Source organism: Ambystoma mexicanum, chromosome 9 (genome assembly GCF_040938575.1).
Source record: "Ambystoma mexicanum isolate Mex_15411 chromosome 9, UKY_AmexF1_1, whole genome shotgun sequence".
Taxonomy (NCBI): domain Eukaryota; kingdom Metazoa; phylum Chordata; class Amphibia; order Caudata; family Ambystomatidae; genus Ambystoma; species Ambystoma mexicanum.
The window spans coordinates 968,537,325-968,548,448 of record NC_090931.1 but is presented as its reverse complement, the minus strand read 5'-3'; positions in this window follow the sequence as shown (position 1 = coordinate 968,548,448).

Below are 11,124 nucleotides of genomic sequence, written 5' to 3'. Positions count from 1 at the left end.
ATGAGAAAGGGGTGCACACTGCCTTGAAGTAGGTGTCTCCATTCTTCACAGACTTGTTTCATTGCCAGTAGTTCCTTTTCTAGAACGTTGTAGTTACGTTGACTGGTGGTGAGAGTATGTGAAAGGTAAGCAATGCGGTATTGTACACCTTTGTCCTCTTGAAGCAGTACTGCCCCAATGGCAATCACTGAAGCGCCTGATTCCACAATGAATTGTTGGTTCTGGTTGGTTTTCTTAGGATGGGAGCTGAGAAGAATAGTCCTTTGAGATGTTGGAAACTCTTTTCAGCCGTGTCTGACCAATGGAAAGGTCTGTAACTCTTCTTGAGAAGGGTGGTAATTGGCAAAACCGCTTCTGAAAGCCCTGGAATGAAACGGCGGAAAAAGTTTGCCAATCCCAAAAATGTTTGTACCTCCTTAACTGAGGATAGTGCCGGCCATTCCAATATGGCCTATACCTTTCTCTTATCCATAGGTATGCCTTGTTCAGACAAGATAATCCCCAGATAGGGTATTGAAGACTCTCTGAAGATACACTTCTCAGGTTTGGCCAGGAGGTGGTTGGTTTGCAGACGATCCAAGACATCCTGAACATGTGTGTGGTGTTCTTCAGGATTGGTTGAGAAAATTAGGATATCATCCAGGTATGCGATCACAGACATGAACATGAGGCCTGAAAACATTCTGTCCATGAACCGCTGGAAAACAGATGGGGCGTTGACGAGACCGAATGGCATCACCTTGTATTCGTATAGGCCATATGGTGTGCGAAAGGCTGTTTTGATACGTCCTCTGATCGTATCCTGAGCAAATGGTAAGCGCTCCGTAGATCCAACTAGGTGAAAACCATGGCTCCTTGAATGGCCTCCAAGATGTCAGTGATCAAGGGCATTCGGGTAATGGTCTCTTATGGTGACTTTGTTTAATCCCCTATAATCGATGCAGGGCCGGAGTTCATTAAAATCTCGCTTGGGGATGAAAAAAAGCAAAGCTCCTGTGGGGGATTTAGAGTGTTGAATGAGACCGTTATGGAGATTACTGTCAAGGTATTCCCGCAGGGCCTGTTTCTTGACAAGGGAAAGAGAAAACATGCGACCGAATGGAACCAGCACGTTAGGTGTGAGGTCGATCGTGCAGTCCTCAGGTCGGTGCGGAGGTAGTTCTAGTGGAATCCTTTCAGTAAACACCTGGTGATAGTGTGCCAATTCTTATGGAAGAGCATGCACCCCGATGGTTCCTTCCTGCACCGCTAACATGGTGTGAACCTTACTGTAGGTCGTGAGAGAAAGACAGTGCGGTTTGCAGAAGTCAGAGTCAAAACCAAGCTGGTTTCTGGACTAATCGATGTTGGGATTATGTTTCCTAAGCCAGGTGATGCCCAGGATAATTGGAAAATGTGCAGCGCGAATGATGTCAAACCTTATGTGTTCCATGTGTTGAGAGATTGTGACCAGTACATCTTCAGTGGTGTGAGTTTTGGGTCCTGATGAAAGTGGAGAACCATCAACACATTCTACCTTCTGTCCTTCCTTGTGAATAATTCTTTGTAGACCCACCTTGTCAGCCCAGTTAGTGTCGACGAAGTTCCCCGCCAAACCAAAATTGAAAAGGGCCAAAGCTTCGATCTGTTTGAGGTTAACTTCCACTCAGTCACTACCATAAGGCGGGAGTCTTCAGATTCTCCAGAAGATGAGACAGATAAGGAAACATAGGGACTGGAAGTTGAGCAGAACCCCTGGCAACCCGTCCCTTCTAGGGCCGAGGGCAATCGTTTTAAGATCGCTGTGGTGGGACTTTGGGACAGTCCCGTAGGAGATGTTTTTCTGATCCACAGTAAGCAAAACGTCCTTTTTCTCTTCGGCGTCTCCTTTCTTCTGCAGTAAGTGGAGTGTTGGCCGCACCGATTTGCATTGGTTCGTCTCGAGGAGTGGAAGGAGTGGAAGCAGGAGGCGAAAAGGAGTCACTGAAAGAGGGAACAACCTGATGCTTTCTTCTTTTGCTTTGTCTCCCTTAGAGTCGACACTCAATCTGAAGAACCGAAGACAATAGATCTGAGAAAGACGGCGGCCTAGGAGAGCATGCCAGCTCATCCTTAATTTCTTCTCTTAACCCGCACCTGAAGATGGCAAATTGTGCCTGTTCGGGCCAGCCAGCCTCCGCCGCCAAAGATTGGAACATAGAGATGTAAGAGAGCATATCTAAGGAACCTTGGCGGGCATTTAGTAGGTCCTCACATGCTGTGTATGTGAGCTCCGGGCTTTCGAATGTCTGTTTGAGAAGGGCCCTAAAGCCATCAAAGTCCTGTAAGATCGGGTTGGCATCGGTCACCAAGGGTGTAGCCCAAGGCAGGGCACTGCCTGTCATGTTCGAGATAAGAAACCCAACGTGGGCCTGATTGGTAGAAAATACTGTTGGCCTGAAGGTAAAATATACTGTACAGGCATCAAGGAATTCCTTTACTTTTTTCGTTGCGCCACCGAACATGCCCGAAGGTAGAGCCATTGGGGGTAATTCCAGGGGTTGATGTTCCCTAGCAGTTATCATTTGTCGCAAGACTGCGTTTTCCGCCTTGAAGGTTTGTACCTCCTGTGAAAGCCCCTGGACAGCCCCTAGGAGCTCTTGCACTTGTTCCACCGTAGCCATGTTATCTGGGCATTGCAAACTGTCAACTATCTGGTCTCCTTCCCTAGACCCACTACCTTCCACCTCCTCCTCACCTGAATCACTGGTCTCAGAGGCGCTGAGGTCCAGGCAACATCTGCAGCTATAGTCCTTCTCTTTCTTATGAGGAACTGTCCTACCACGGAAGGAAGCCACAGCGGCTGCCTGCGAGCTGCAACCCTGTGGCTCCTTTTCCGAGGCAGACGAGTTTATTGGGGAAAAACCCAAAAGCTGAAAAAACCCAAGGAGATCGACTTGAGTAGCAGGAGAAGCTGCCTTGATGTTGTCCTCAAGTCAAGAGATGTGTCCGGAGTCGCAGATTGCAGGCTTGTTACTTCTGGAACGAATGTCAGGGGTGAACACAGATCATAGAGATCGCAGGCTTCAGGAAAGAGAAATGACGTCCGTGAAGCAAGCAGGCTTGCCCTGGGATGCGGTAAGCAGACAAGAAGTCCTGTTGGGAAAGAAGCACAGCGGAGAGTGTGCAGAGCTTCCGAAGGAATAATGAAAAGAAAGGTAAGTGGTGAAGACCGCCGGAAAGTCGGCGAGAGGAGGAGAAGGGAAGCGGGAGAGACCACCAAAAATGTCCCGAGGGAGAATCCTGGAAAGGATACAAGCGAAAGAGCCAGAGCGCGGGGAGAGAAAAACCTGTGGAAGTGGAGTCCGGAAGCAAGTCGGTGACTCAGTATGAGTACAAACAATTAAGCTCAAGCAGAACAGGAAAAAGAGAGATGGAACACACTAGCGTATTAACCGCAACAGTAGGAAAGTAGACCTAACGGTTGCAACGTATCGGCTGCTGAGAGTTCGGAGAATAAGAACCTCCCAGCAGCCGCCATCTTGAAAAAAGACTAGACTGCTATCCAACACCGGGTGAAAGAACGTGATGGAACAATTAATGGCCGCCCAGTCTCCAGCGCTGGCAAACACGCTAGGCGCCCGGGCGCATGACAACACAGGAGCACCGGCACCGTTTACAGCGGTGCCGGTGCTCCTGTGACAAGTTTGCCCACCATGATCGATGTGTCCGGCAGGGTCAGACCTGTCAGGCACAGCGGCTTCGGCAGGCAGATTTGTAGTTTGACGGTCCAGAGCAAGGGTTCCAGTGAGCTTATCGGCACCCTTGTTTCCGAGCCGGCAAACATGTAATGAGACCCAATGTTTTAAAGTATAATGTTTGTCATTATGTAATCATTTTTAATTATTGTGTAATTTGCGCTATATTGTAAAGGTTGGAAAACTTTGTTTTTAACCATAAACAAGTGACTTACTGATGAATATGTAGGTGGTCAGGTACAGCAGAGTCAAGGATCTTTTCTGGTTCTGGTTTTCTCCAAAAAGATGTAGGGTTTAGGTTTGTATGTTTTATTTTAAGTGCATGTCGTCTGAGGTTTGACCAACGCTGATGGCACGTGTTCTCATCCTTTCAAAAAAGGTGGAAATGTATCAAACCAAACGTGAAACTGCAATTCAATGCAGCGTTGTGTGTCCGGCATTGTTTTCTATTATGTGGTGTTGTTCCTATTTTTGAACAATTTGTGGTCTTTTTGGCAGGATGTTAGCCATGTGCGTTGAAGGCTGTTATGGCGTGCGTGTGTTATATTGATCCATTCTGCGAGGTAATGGTTGCATTTTGTGATGGTGTTTGAGTTTTATATTTTTCCTCAAGTTCAAATTTGATTCTCTGGACCTAATTCACAGAGCGTTTTCCACTGGGGGTTTGCCATTATAAAACCCTTCTGTGAATTAGGGCCTTTGTCTTTATTGTGTATGTTGCACGCTATATGTTGCTTTAAATGTGGCATCAATTGGTATGACTGATGGTGACAGATGCTTTTCTGCTTCGGTTGCCTTCCATGTTTTGATCAGATGGCTTTGAATGTTGCACAGGGTATACATATATTGAATTGGGAGTGTGCTACCTCTGTGCTGCCGTGCATATATGTTACGGCTATGTAAGGAGCATGTATATCTTGTTGTCTTCCATGCGTGTGTTTGCTTCTTATGTGATGTCATGTTAAACCTTTTGGTTCCTGCAAACGCTTTGTTGTAAGTTGTATAATTTGTTATACATATGTTACTTTGTTGCATTTGTGTTATGATGGTTGTTTTTGAGTTTGCATGGTGTGATGGTGTGCTCTTGTGTTGTGGCGGCTGGTTTAGTTAGTTGCACGGTAGACTCGTTTATGCTGTTTTATGAGTTTGATCTGCACTTAGAGATCGTTTGTATTGTTGAATGGTTTAGTCCTCATTTCATTATGACCTTTCTGTCATAGTCTGCATGACCTACTATGGGAAGTATGTGTGTGGGGGGGGGGTGTGGCGGGGGGGCGTGTCTGTGTGTGTGTGGGGGGGGATTTGGTGTTTGCAGTCTGTGTATGTTTTGTGGTTTGCATGCATGCATATTTGTACATTTGGGCATCCTCTGGTTGTTTGCTCTGCACTGCACACGACACAACTTGGTTAGCAGATGTTTTAGCTCTCAGTGGATTTATATTAGTTCTATTTTGCCCACCAGGCCTACTGTGCATGTTTAAAAATATCTACATATCTATGGAATCAAAAAGTGAACATCTCCAGTTTGGCTGATCAGATTCACGTTCACTACTTCAGCCTAAGGCGTAGGTGCATGCCCATGCTCCCACAAACCAAGCAGACAATTTGGGATTTGATGGTTTAAATAATGCATGTATCAGCCACTAAGGAAAGCCAAATGCAAGAAACAGTTTTTTTCTGGAATCCTTTTTTCTCATTTGTCATGAGCGCTTACATTTGGCCACATCAGTTCCATGTCAAATTTGCTGAACTTTTTGCCCAAAAACAAAGTTACAAAAGAAAATATGTTTGCATTTTCCTATGTAAAATTTGACCAAACCTTAATTATACTTCCACGGCCAAGACGGCCAAGGCAGTATCATTTATATAAGTAAAAAAGGAAGGCCAAAGCATGCAGATAAAACCAATTTCATTCAAGTTCGGACGTCATACAGCCATAGCGTCTCTCTCACCAGTCTGTTGGCCGAACTGTCTACCGTTACTCCTTCACCGTTGGTACCTGTTCCTCTGTACACATCGTTGCTCACTCCCCTAGGGCTCTGAGGCCTTTGCAGGAGCTGTGATGACTCTCTCCTGCTTTCTCTGGCCTTTGGTTTCGTCTCTGGCTGCCCACTTCAGCATGGAGCTTAGTTCCCGGAGGGAAGTGTTGGAGTCCTCCTCTTCTCCAGGAAGGGCTTGACCTGACTTGGTTCCCAAGCAGCGGTCCCAGACTCTCATTGATTCTTCACTACGGGGATGGCGCATCTCTTTCCCTCCACACTAGAGACACCCAGATATTCATCATACCGTGGAGCCTCGGATCTCTCACGAGAGCTCTATGGATTCCAGTCTCCTCTGCATCAGTTTTGGATGGTCGGACGTACGCCTGTTCTCTTCAAACACTTGTCTCGCTCCCTCATGGTTATAGTTGTAGCTCCTGCACCACAGGTCGAAGCAAACAGGACTTCATCCAGTGAGCTTTTTGAATCCCCAACTTCGTCCGCGGCCTGGGTCCTATGACCATTGAAAGGGAAGAAAGACCCTGGTGAGCCATTGTTAGGGAGAATTCTCTGTTTAGGCTGAATTTCCTAACCTAGTGAGTCCCCCAGTAGCTTTGCTGGATTTCTGGAGTTTGTTTTTTCTCCTGCCAATAGTGAGTCTCTTTTCCTCACACTCTTGGACATGATTTGAGGGGTTCCTTTGACTGTTAATGTGTTTTATGGGCTATGGGGTCTTTTACTCCATAGGGTCTCATGTGTTTTTACGATGTGTGTTACACAGCACCCTCAGTGCAGTGACACAGGGGTGTCATAGTGACACCCCACCATAGACTCCATACCCTGGGACTGACTACTGTCTCCCAGGGCATCAGGGCATATAAAGTCACCATTGGGTTTACTAGTTCCAAATTATGAACAGAAACCAGTACAAACCATCATATTGTGGACGTACTGGTCGGGGCAATTTAATTGCCCCGGGGTCTGTTATTCGATGGGGCACGTCTCCGTCCCCCCTGATCGAGTCTTGGCTGGTGGCAGTGGATACTACTTTTTATATTCGATGGCAAATATATCTCTATGGGATTTTCCCATTGTTCGAGGCTACCAACTTTAATTATTTAATTCCTATAGCCTCGAACATACCGCCGGGTTATTTATTTAATATTAATTCACTGGTTGGTATTTTTTGCCAGAACTCGATTCTAAAATGGCGTTTGTGTTCTCTTCTGTGACTCCAACCCAAGTCGAGCCCTTTGTTCCACTTTTTGGTGGGCCTCTCCACAGAAGCCTCCAAAAGTGGTGCCACTCTGTCTGGGTACCACAGGGGGTGTGGGAGGGGGTTTAGGCACCCTGGACTGAGTTGCCTTGGCAACTCAAGTCGCACTCTTGTGTGATTGGCCCAAGTGCTGAGCCGGCCGGCTCACCACTTAGCATGTTTGATTGACAGCTAGGCTGAATGAATGGGGGTTTCTTGCATAAAAGCAGGGCTTTTGGGACTGGAACTTCAGAAGTCGCCACAGGACCGGAGAATCCGAAGAGGGAGAAGCTGAGCCGACCTGCAATGACGACACCACCGGTGGAGCCCTGCTGAACCGTCTCACCACTTCCCGACGACAGAGGAGATCTTCTTGCCGGAGAGTCTCTTCCCCTTGAGCTGGTGGGGACAACCAGTTTGCTTTCCTTTTTCGCCTACCAAGACGTCTAGTGGCCGAATTGCCCGTGCCAAGCACCCCGGCAACCGGATAGCCACTTACCACTGAACCGCGAAAGAAAGGACCACTCCTTTTAATCGAGAAACTCCACGGCTGGTTTCTTCCCTGGCAGCACAACGACCTCCTGCTTTCCTCCCCGTCGAGATCTTCTCTTCTGCCGGATGAAGCACCGACTCGCAACCGCTGCCAGGAACAACTGCCCCCGCTGGAGTGTTCTCACCATTTCAAGGTACTGTGTCCGCCTGGCCTCCCTTTCTATAGATTGCTACAAGGTGACAGTAAATCCTTAACCTTCTAGGCTGGACTGGCCTCTTGACCATCTAACTGGTCCCTTTCTTTTGGTCCAACTTCTTTCTGAACCTTTTCAAGACTTTTGTGCACTTTTCAACCGTGTGACCTTGGACACATTTCGTTCTGATCCTCTTAAAGTGGATCCGGCTTTCTGAACTCTAACTTCACGGTTTGATTCTGCCTTCTTCTCTTGCTGTGTTCTTTTGAAAGTGTTGGGATCTGTTTCAATTTATGCTCTGCCTTTCTCTACCTTTGAAACCGAATTATTAGAGTGCCATCTGCGTTAAGCGCTCACCGCTGTCTGAAAATCAGTGGGGCTTTACTTAAGACTTGTCTAATATTCTTTTCAGGGAGTGTATGTACTTTAGTGACTGTGTTTTTGAACGTGCTTGAGATTGGTGCCAGTGTGTTTTCTTAGATGTGTTTTTAAATAAATAATTATATATCTTTTACACCAAAGCTCTGGTCAGTGTTTGCTTGTTCTACTGTGTTTACCTGTCCTATTGTGTATGCTCTGTATACTGCCTAACTCTTCTTGAGAGAAGTCTGACTGCTCAGCCACAGCTACCAGGTAAATCTGGGTGGTGCAGACTGCTACCAATTGGGTTTACTGCTAACTCCTGTAGTCCTAAACTTTTTGCAGTGGTCCCTAAGGGAACTGCACAGGTTTCTGCCTAAAACTGGTGTACAGCGGTGGGATTTGTATTGAGTATACACTTTAGTGTGCTTGTAGATACTTTAGGACAACTAACCACAAAGCTTAGCACTAAAAAGCTGATTTTCTAAAAACCTGTCTACTATGGAAAGCTATACCCTAGAATCATTGTCTGCCAAAACTGCTGATTGCTTGAAAGTATTGTGTAGACATCAGAACCTCTCTGGGAAGGGCAAGAAAATCGAATTTATAGAAAGATTGTTAGAAAATCAAAGTCTGGGTGGTACAGAGGAATCTACCCCCCCCCCCCCAGCAAATGTAGATAACAGTGATGGTATTGATCTGAATCAAAGTATTGATAATCTTGATAATGAGTCAGAAGAGGAAAGTGAGCCTAATGCAGTTAGCCACCCTGAACCTCTGTCTGCCTTACCAACTGTACCTACTGGACCTATACCAGGTCCCACATGTAATCCTGAATATTTTGAACTTGAAAAAATGAAGCTGGAATTGGAATACAAACGTTTTATTGCTCAATCTGAACGGAATCAAGAGTTAGAGTTCAGGAGAATCAATGCCCAAGCTGAGCAGAAGCAAGCTGAGTTGAAGCTCAGAGAAATAGAGCTTAATCATGAACTAGAAATGAAAAAGTTGTCTGTGGGAACTGCTTCTCTCTCTTCTGGTTCCTCTAGGAGTTCCAGTCCCAAAAGACCCTGGATGCCTAAGGAATTAGTGGGTATGTACGAACCTAAGTTGGATGTGCTGGATTGGTTGAAAATGTTTGAATATAATCATGGGCTCCAGGACATCACAGGGAATGAGCTACTTCCTTGGTTGTTCTCTAGGCTCCCCCCTGTTGCAACTGATGTGGTAATGGAGTTGGGGGAGGTGGATAAGAAGGATTATGAGTGTGTGAAGCTAGCTTTAATAGGTAGATATGGGAAGACCCCTTCCCAGTACCTTAAGAGGTTTAGGACCCTCAAAAAGCATGATGGTACCCCTTGGGCTACCTGGGTGAGTGAGTGTTTGAAAAGATTAGAGGGATGGATTAAGGGTTACAAGGTGAACACTTATGAGAGAATGAGAAATCTTGTAATGTTGGAGTCAATTTATGATGCCTGCTCTCCTGAGCTCAGACAGCACTTGGCTGATTCAAAGGAATTGGATTCCAGGAAGCTAGCTAGGGCTGCTGACTTGTGGGTTGCCAACAGGGCTACTCATAAGGATTCAGGGGTCACTCAGAAAAAGGATGAGGGAAAGCAGCCACCAAAAGGGAACCAAGAGATTTCTAATACCTCCCAAACCAAAGAGGGCCCCAAACAACAAAATAACCAGGGTAAGCCCCAGGGTGGGTAAACCACAACAGGCTAGTGTACCTTCCGGTCACAAACCAGAAGGAGGTCAGGCCAAGCCACCCTCCAGAGAGCATTTGGAACATGCTATCTCTGTGGGGCAACTGACCACATCAAAGGAGATCCCAGATGTAAGGGTAAACCTGCAGGGATCAGCACAGTCTCCTTAGCCTTCACTCCTGAGGAGGAAGTCCAAATGGCTAGTGCTCACTTTGAAGTCTTTGCTGAAGAACCTCTGGGCCTTCAAGCAAGTGTAACAGTAGAGTCCATAGGTCTGGTTAGTGATCAGAATAGGAGTGTGTACAACTCCATACCAGAAAACTCTAAAGTTTATTATATGGACAGTGTTCTTGTCAATGGCCAGGATACTCCTGCCAAGCGAGACTCTGGGGCCAGCAGAACAGTAGTGGATGAAAGCTTTTTCAGGCCTGAGGATGTTGCTAAGGCACCCAAAGGTCCCACTAAGATGTCTGGGGGCCCTTTCCAAATGGTTCCAATTCTACCAGCCCTCATTCAGTGTAATGACATGACAGTGTTGATTCCTGTCAGTGTTCAGACTGAGGTGCCTGGGAGCAGGGCTTTAAGTGGGGTAAGAAATCGAGGGGGGGCCCTATGTGGGAGCGTGGCTTGCGGGAGGGGCGTGGCCTAAAAAGTACGCAAATCGTAGGGTATACACACAAATATATATAAATGTTATATATTTGTGTGCGTACCTTACTATGATCTGTGTACTATGCAAGCCATCTTTTATAAACATAGAAATATGTAACATATTTCTACGTTTATAAAAGATGGCTTGCAAAGTACACAAACCATAGTAAGGTACGCACACAAATATATAACATGTATATATATTTGTGTGCATGCCCTACGTTTGCCTAGTTTTCAGGCCATCTTTTTTAAACATTTCAGGTTTATAAAAGATGGCTTTGAAAGTACACAATTCAAGCCATCTTTTATAAAGCTTTGACTACGGACAAAATTGTCCGTTGGCAAAGCTTTATAAAAGATGGCTTGAAATGTGTACTTTCAAAGCCATCTTTTATAAACCTCGAAATATGTCGAGGAATCCCCAGGTTCGCTGAGGGTTAAAGACGCCTCGGCGACCTGGGGAAACAAAGGGAGAGTAACTGCCTCTGGTGACCTCTCTCGCGAGGGGTCACCAGATGCAGTTACTATGACTGACGGAAGTGGCAGCCAGTCACAGCGTCGCTGTGGCTGGCTGGCTGCCACTTCTGTCAGCTTGCCTGACTTCATTGCAGGCGCATCTCCCGTCGCGGCTGCGGCCGCGATGGGATAATGCTTCCCGCCAATGTTGTGGTAGGACGGGGCCCCGGCAGGGCCCCGGCTCAGTCCCACTTTTTGGAGACTGCCGGGGCCCGGCCCACTTTAAGCACTGCCTGGGAGAGTCCTGTTGGG